General features: G+C 38.7%; 1 pseudogene; it reads right to left on the reverse strand.

Moving 5' to 3' along the window:
* Window positions 1–231: 231 nt before the first annotated feature.
* Window positions 232–724, reverse strand: LOC103260541 (annotated as a pseudogene).
* Window positions 725–6,607: the final 5,883 nt, after the last annotated feature.

Raw genomic sequence — 6,607 nt, forward strand, 5'->3', positions numbered from 1 at the left:
TGCTTACTCTGGACATTCATTCCTTCTGGGAAATGAGACTACCCATTTGGATAGGAAGAACCCCAAGTTGAACTGAAAAATGACTCCAAGAGGCTTTAACTCTGTAAGTGAAGAGAAACATTTGCTAAGAGTGATAATTAAGTGACTTTTCATGGAGAACTTTTCAAATGCTCAATCAATCACTAACTCTAATTATTTGAATTGATTTCTTTTTTTTTTTTTTTTTTTAAGAAAAAAACACAGGGCTTTATTATTCCCATGACAAAGGGAAGGTCTTCATAGGGCAGGGGAGCAAGCTGTCAACCAGAGGAGGCCAGCGATGAGTCAGTTCCATAGGACCACAATGACAGACTCCCCGCACAGGAACATCTTGGAGACGCAGCGATTGTTGTTGACTGACTTGGACTTCTTCTTGCCTTGCTGCTCCTGGAGACCTCAAGCCACATCTCCTTCACATTCTCCAGCACCATATTGCAGTTCCTGTCAAAGGCCTTCACATGTCCCAGGAGTTTCTTGTTGTTGCGGCAGTTGATGAGCACTTGGGTGTTTTTCTTGACAGACTGCGTGAGCACAGAGAGTGGACCTGTGTTAAATTCTTCTTCTTCCCACTTCTGCAGCTCCGCTGGTGTCATCTCACTCTTGGGCTTGTTAAGGAGGCTCATGGCGGCAGCTGCGCTCTCAGGTCACTCGTGTCTTCTCCACGTTGCTCTGAATTTATTTCTTACTCATAAAAATAAAGCATATTCATTTTTTCTCCTATCTTCTTTTGGTTTACATCATCTGATACTATATCACTTATTTTTTTCTGTAGTAATACACTTCAAATTAGATACATCCCTTACTTTTTTCCCTTCAAACAAAACTATTGTCAAACCTAGGAATCCTTGCACTGACTTCTCTCCATAGGTATGTAATAAACCAATTCATACAATATTTTTCTTACCTCTTACTTGCTTCCCTTTCAATATGGCTAATTCCTAGAGTCTTAGCTTAAACAAAACTCATTTTCTTACCTTCATCTACTCCCATATGCACATACAGAAAACAATACTGCCTTCTAGTTTACTTTCAAAGCTTTCATCAATTTGTAATAATGCATTCATTTGCTTGGTTAGATGTTTGCCCCGTCCAATAGTTTACAAGTTCCCTAAGAACAGCTCTAGGTAGAATTGTTTTCACTATGCTTTAATCAACCATTCACACATTAATCAATTTATAGGAAGTGCAAAAAATGGAGGAAACATTTAAACAGACCATGAAAACACAATCAGAAATATCAAAATGTGTGACTTTCTGAAAGAATGTGTGACTTTCTGAAAGAATGTGTGACTCTTCAAAAAGTCACTATAACAGAGAAACTGCTCTGGGTTAAAAGATAAGGAGATGATTCAGGACATGGGGGGTAGTTGCTCCATGGGTTCTTGACTTTGCTGCAAGAAAGAATTCAGAGAAAATGAAAGTATACCCTATTACAGAGCAGAAAACAGGAAAACACATTCAAGGGAGAACGTGAATGTCTTAAAGAAAAAGACACACGCTTGTTGGTAACAGTAAACTTTATATAGTGTTCACAAATGATGATTATGTAAGCTATTAAACTAAAATCTGAGGGCTGCATGCAAATAATCACAAGTCTTTTGATTTTATCAATTGACCTTTAAAGTTTACATGAGTTACAAGGACCTTAAAGATAAAAGAAAGTTACTGCTTAACTAGATTAATATTTTCCTTAGAACATTATGCCTCAGTGGTACTGGAAATTCCCTATCATTTCCATGGTTTACTGTGCTAGTCTGCGCTGGTCATATCACATTCCAACCTGTGAAGTGATTAGATCTGGTGTGTCTGGCCATGGACTGTTGCTCAAGAAGGTTGTATTTTGATAAGAAAGGCACTTGGATGCTCGACCACAGTGTTCCTTAATTATCTAAAGTATACCTGCCTAAGGAAACTTGCCTAACTACACCTAAGCTACATGCTATGTCTACCTCAACTTCCTCTCCTCAGAGTTTTTGATCCCATAATCATATGGAGAGTCAAGGGAGAAAGGCCTATCTTCTTCTAAGCTGGCAAAGGACATAATGCATCCAGGTTGCTTTCAATGGTGGCATTGACCGTAAGTTCCAGTTAGAATCCTTGCATGATCATCATACAGGTATGAAATGGTTTGATTCTGGAAGAAACAAATTTAACTGTGCAGTAATAAAGACATAGACCAAAAAATAGACAACAGTATAATCATCACAATAGTTTCAATAAAAGGAATGAGCCAACCAAAAGAAGGTATAGAGCCTTTAATGGTATTCCAGAAAGAATCTGCAGTGGGAACTCCTTTCCTAAATCATGGAGCCACCTAGCCTTATCATATTTCTAAAAAATCTTCCTTAACTTGTTCTGTGGCATTAACATAAATGCAGCAAATTTTATTTATCACTGCGCAAACTCCTCCTTGTGCAGCAAGCAAATACTGGTCTGATACTATATTAGCAAGTGAATCAACAGATTTAGATAAAGCTTTTAAGACATCACCATTAGTCTGAGAAAGAGCATTCAAAGTCACAGTAATGTTTCGTATGCAGATCTTCTCCATGGTACTAAAAATTCAACTGCAGCTTCAATTCTCCCAGTATTAATCCATTCACTCACTTGGGTCTGGGTTTGGTTATGTTATAAAGAGGTACATGCAGGCCGGGCATGGTGGCTCACATCTATGATCCCAGCACTTTGTAATCCCAGCAAAGGTGAGAGGATTGCCTGAGCCCAAGGATTCGAGACCAACCTGGGCAATTTGGCGAGACCTCACTTCTACAATAAATAAATAAACACATAAATTATATAGATACATAAATAAATACATAGATAAATGAATAAATAAACAAGCTAGGCATGGTGGCACATGTCTGTAGTTCCAGCTACTTGGAAGGCTGAAGTGAAAGGATCACCTGAGCCCAGCAGGTTGAGACTGCAGTGGCCATGAGAATGCCACTGTACTGCAGTCTGGACAACAGAGTAAGACTCCAACTAAAAAGAAACAAACAAACAAAACCACACAGTTACATGCAGCCTTTCATAGCTAGGGGTTTCTAGAGTGCACTGACTCAACATTTGAACACTGTCTATACAAGGTATAGCCCGTGTCTTTCCAGGCCTTGGGTAATTGCCATTTGGTTTGGCATAATATGGCAAATTTCCTTCAGTTTTTGTAAACACAGTACCCCTACAGGGGCTCATATCTTTTGGGGGGGTCTCTTCTAAAATGGTGCTTAATGTAGGTCCCCAAGTGGGTTTCTCTAGCAAAGCGAGGACAGAGAGCCTCCTTGGAAAAGATCTACTTTTCCCCTACGAGAGGCTAGATTTCTTTCTTTACTATGCCAGGGGATAGTTTCCTGTCCATCCAATGGATACACATTCCTTGTCTATTCCCAGCTTGGGCTGGACACCAGTGGGTGAGGATGCACTGGCAATGAGACAGATCAAATGAAACTGGATATATTGAAATTCCAGATGAGTGATCTGTTTCTGTGCAAGAGCTACACAGCCTGCAGTTACTAGCACAATCCAAGTAGTATGCTCCTATTCCCATAGTCTCATTATAAGTATCAGTGAAATTATAGCATGGTAAAGGCTTAATAGATAAAGAGATTTCAAAGGAAATCAGTTTTTTCAATTGATCAGGTCTCCCATGAATATAGTGAAATTAATGGGAGGTTGGGTGGCAAAGAAAAGCCACTTCTCTAACTTTCTAAGAGGTACATGACGTAGCCAACAATCTTCTAATTGTTCATTTGCAGCAATGGTTTGGGGGAAATTAAGAATATTTTGTTCTCATCCACTATTTTAAAGAAATGAAGGCATATAGAAAAATAAAACAGAAAAGAATACACATTTCTGAACACAGACTTGTGATGTCCTTAATCGTCTCAACTTTTTCATCACTTGAGACGTTTTAAGCCTTTCACTGGTTCACAGGAGTAGAAGGGTTGGTCTGTTTGGCAGACTCCCCAACCTGTGGAGGCTCAGGAGGCATTAAACCTTTGATATGTGAATCCAATGATTAACTCCTTGCAATTTCACAGCAGAAAGCATGCTAAGAGCCTAAAATGTCCTTTCCATTTTTGTGGGAGTTAGACCTATGGAAAGCCTTCTCACCAAGTTTTATGCCTAAGTAAAACTAAGTCTCCCGACTGAACCTGTGGCAGAGAGCTTCTGGTGCAGGGAGAATTTGGTTAGCATATTCTTGGATAGGGCTTTTTACTTGTCCCAAATTAATAATGTGTTATTTCCAGTGCTTCCCTATCTTGTAAGAGGTCCGAAGCCCAAAAGGGCTGTCCATACAACATTTCAAAAGGGCTTAAATGAAGCGAGTTTTTAGGTGAAATTCTAGTTCTGAACAAAGCTATAGGTAATAATTTAGTGCAAGGTTAAAATGTTTCTTGACATAATTACTGAGTGTTTTCTTTAAAAAAGCGATTAGCCTTTTCTGCTTTTCCTGATGATTGGGGTCTCTATGGGGTATACAAGTATTACTTGATTCCTAGGGCAGTAGACACTGTCTAACACTAGCTTAAAAAGAGGTCCATTGTCACTTTAGAGAGCTTGAAGAATGGCAATGATTTCTTTTAACAAGGCTTTGGCTACTCTATGGCCTCTTCAGTTTGGAAAGGATAAGCCTCAATCCAGTCCATGAATGTGTCAACACCAAGTAACCCTGGACCGGTGTCATTTGTATGAAATCTATTTCATATGGGTAGGGACCTTTTCTCTGTACTGAAGTGAGTAGAGGAAGTTTCTTTAAAGGCTCCCCTGGTTCATTCACACAACAAACAAAACATGAATGAGTTAGTTCCCTCATTGTCTTGTGCATTCCTTGTCCTATAAAAGATTGTCGTATCAAATTTTCCAGGGTGTCTCTACCTAGGTGAGTGGAATCAGGTAATTCTTTAATTATTTGCCAGAGATTGGTTTGGGGCAAGAGGGTTTTTGTTTCTCCTTCCCACCACCCTTGTCCATTTAAGTTAAAACCTCACTGTTTCACCCAAAGCATTTCTTCTTGGGTGTACTGTGTTCCAAATGTGTTAGAACCTTATGGAATGAGTGGAACAATGATCTCTACATTACTACCTCTAGCTGTTTGTCTTGCTGCTCAGTCAGCAAAAGCATTTCTGTGTAAAGAAGCTCCTCCCTGGTGCCCTCTGTAGTATATTATGGCTACTCCTAGAAGTCCCAAAACTGTTTGTAAAAGGGTTAAAATTTCAGCTGTTTTATAGGGGAGTGTTTTCCTGTTAACATATCCACAAGCTGGCAGATTTTTCACTTTCCTGATACTGAGAGTGGGTGAAAATAAAAAAATTCTGAAGCTAGTTGCCGCTTCTGCCATTAAGACAGGGATAAAAATTTGTTTTGAAATATCAGTCTTGTAAAAATTTGTTGTTCAAAATAAAGAATTTTCAATTAAAAAGTTGCAAGTGAAAAAAAGTATTTTAAAAGAGCAGAAGAAAAAGATATTTTGAAAGTTATTATATCCCAGAGTTGTGTAAATTATACTAGATGTGGTTTTGCATACTTGCTTTGTAGGTATAATAGACCACCTGTTACTATGTTTATTTAGAAATACTTTACAGCCAGGTTCAGTGGCTCAGCCTGTAATCCCGCACTTTGGGAGGCTGAAGTGAGTGAACTGCCTGAGCCCACAGGTTCGAGACCAGCCTGGGCAACTTGGCGAGACCTCATCTCTAAAATAAATCAAAAAAATTAGCCATGGTAGCGCACGCCTGTAGTTCCAGCTACTTGGAAGGTTGAGACAGAAGGATCGCTGGAGCCCAGCAGGTGGAGGCTGCGGTGGCCGGAAGTGGCCACTGCACTCTAGTCTGGGTGACAGTGAGACTCCAACTCAAAAAAAAAAAAAAAGAAATACTGTACATGTATCTTGGGGAAAAAATGAATTTTAATATTCATGTTTTGCATGATAAATCATGAAATGGGCTTTGCCTAAAGAAACGCTATAGGATTTGCATATAAATGAAGTGTCAGTACGTTTTCCATGAAATTTGCAGACTCTAAAACGTTTTTAGGGACACTTTGTTTTTCCTGACTGTGCGATTCTTTCCAAATGATGTTGTTTCATGTCACCTGAAAGTCTGTAAGAAGTATCATGGCAAGGAGTTCAACCTACTGTTGTTAAGCTACTTGTTGGTAAATTTCCAGAATCATTATGTACAGTATCACAAGCAATCCATTCTTCTGTCAGAGTAAGTATTTCAAAAAGATTATATTGGTATATGGATTGAGATAATGACATAGAATAAATGAACTGAAGAGAGTGCAATGTACAATAAACATGAAAACTTTTTTTGACCACTTGATTGATTTTCATAAAAATGAATAATATGAAAGATGTTGATCAGAAGTTACTAAGCACTCAGGCTTACGACCTTTTTGTCCAAATTTTTAACTTCCTTTATCAGTCTCCACAATGTCACCATCGTGTATTGTTGATATCATTCGAACCTCCCGTTTATTCTTCCAAGAGTTAGTACCTCACCTTTTCACTGAAAATCAGATTCACTTATTTTCAGTTTCAGATTTTTCAGTTCCTTTGGAAAACCTC

Source organism: Carlito syrichta, unplaced genomic scaffold (assembly GCF_000164805.1).
Source record: "Carlito syrichta isolate Samal-C Ts95f unplaced genomic scaffold, Tarsius_syrichta-2.0.1 Scaffold303236, whole genome shotgun sequence".
Classification (NCBI taxonomy): Eukaryota; Metazoa; Chordata; class Mammalia; order Primates; family Tarsiidae; genus Carlito; species Carlito syrichta.